Here is a 2,492-nt window from a genome sequence, read left to right as displayed (position 1 = left end):
ATTAAGAAGATTTTACGAACTTGCAAGAAAAGACATGATCATGGGTGAAAACATGTAATTGAGCAATCGAACCCTCACCGGATGTGTATCCGCTCTAGTCACTCAAGTGTATGGGGTTGATTCACTCAATCCTCCCCTAATCATGTTTTCCAAGGTTTGTTTTTCATCTAACAATCAACAATTACTTTATGCATGCATATAAATATCATGAGGGCTTTCCCATAGGTTGTAATGGGGCTAGGGTCAAGGTAGGATGCATATGGTCAAGTGAGCTTGAAATTTTTATCTTTGATTAACTTAAACTTCCTACCTAACCTATGACAACCTATACAATTCTAAACAAACCTAACTACCCATTCTTCACTTTTTCACACGCTCATGCATTCTCTTTTGATTACCACACACATGCATTGACTTTTATTGAACCTTGACTTTGGGGCATTTTTGTCCCCTTTTTATTGCTTTTCTTTTTCTTTCTTTTCTATATATATATTCAAACTAAAATATATACAAAAATATCAATGCATATGGTTTACACATGATTAATACATGAGTATGTACCTAATTCCCAAAATTTTTCAACAAAAACACAAACACACTTTTATCTCTACCCAATGTTCCCAACTCTCCCAAAATCAAATGATAAACACTCTCACTAGCCTAAGCTAATCAAAGATCCAAATTAAGGGATATTTATTGTTTTTCACTTAGGTTTGTAATGTGCTACAATTAAGAACAAATGGGTTAAGCATAGGCTCAAATTGGTTATCAATGGAAGATAAAAGGTAGGCTATTTGGGTAAGTGAGCTATTTGAACAATGGCCTCAATCATATAAATGCATGTATACACAAAATAATGGACATATAGAATTAAACAAATCAAAGATTACAATCATAGGAAGAGAATAATGCACACAAGAATGAAAATAAGTGGTTATGTATAATATAACCACACAATTAGGCTCAAATCTCACATGCTTGTGTTCTTAGCTCAAAAATTATGTTCCACAAAGTATATAATTCAAGCAAGTTCTAAAAAAAATTTTTTTTTTCTTCAATTGGGGTTTCCTATAGATAAAATCCTTGGAAAATATCATGATTTTGACTAAGCTTAATATATACATATGCAAAATAAGAAAATACAACTAAAAATCCTAAAATGAAATGCAAAAGTGTTGGGATTAGAAACTTGTCACCCAAAAATGCCGAGCGGTCGGACGACCTACCCACACTTAAAAGGTTGCACCGTCCTCGGTGCACTAAATGAGCAAGGGGGTACGGTGACTCTCCAAGTTGCTACCTTCAGTTGGTAGGTCAACCAATGCTATGTGTTCTTCTCCCGCTTCTATTTTTGCTTATGATGACTCATCCTAAATATAGAAAATAGGAGATAATAAGACAAGTAAATGCACAAGCAAGGAAGCATGGATTGTTGGAATGAGGTAAATCACTAGAATTGAGTGAGTGAATTGGTGTGACAATAATGAAAAATAGTTGTATGGGTTCTAACTTGCATGTGGTTTAGAACTCACACTCTAGTATTTAAAAATCATGTCACAATTATACAAAATAAAACATGCACTTCACTCATTCTAGTGTACTTGAGATACTTTAAAAGACTTGTAGGCTAAAACAACCCAACAAGTAGTGAAGAAGTATAAAAGCATTCAAGCAATTAATCAAGCCATTGTGAAATTGGATAGTGCATGGACATTGATTGATGTGTAGGTAGACTTAGTGAACAAAATGGTATATGAAACTCACACAACAATCAATGACACATATTGAAGTTGTTGCAACACCTAATTGACATAGAGGTGAAATACATGGATGTAGGAAAAAGAATATAGTAGTGAAAATCAATCACATAGCAAGCATGATCCACAAAGCTTGAAAAGCTCAAAAATATGTCACTAGGTAAGCTTTCGATCCGATTTCACAATTCCACAATCTCAATGCATGAAATAGGTGATGATCAATTAGAACAAGCATCCTAAAAAAATGTATTGATAATGTACAATTGCCTAACAATGGATGATGAATGCATGGTGGCCAGAACATGCAATTCAAGAAGTTAAGATGCATGAAGGCAATGTAACATGTACTTGGTATTCACAAATGTTAAACATGAAAATCCAAAACCAAGTAATAAATTATAACCTCAACAAAGGAATCCAACAATCACAATAACATAATGATGTTAAACTAACATCCTATCAGTAATAAGCAGCAGTAAATAGTAAGCAAGATTAGTAATCCAACACTTATAATCGAAAACAAAAATTAAACTAACAAACCAACTAAAAGAAATGGTGCTACATGATGCTTGGTAGTGTTGGATGATATTTTAAGAGTGGAAAAGAAAAGAGAAGAAGGAACGAAATGGAAAGAGGAGAAGAAAAGAAGATGAGTGAAACAGGGCAATACACGCGTGCGCGTCATGTACGCGTAAGCGTGGATTGACGAAATGGAAGCGACGCGTACGCGTGCAG

The sequence above is a fragment of the Arachis ipaensis genome, chromosome B9 (assembly GCF_059453495.1).
Source record: "Arachis ipaensis isolate K30076 ecotype BB chromosome B9, ASM5945349v1, whole genome shotgun sequence".
Taxonomy (NCBI): domain Eukaryota; kingdom Viridiplantae; phylum Streptophyta; class Magnoliopsida; order Fabales; family Fabaceae; genus Arachis; species Arachis ipaensis.
This window is presented reverse-complemented; position numbering follows the sequence as displayed.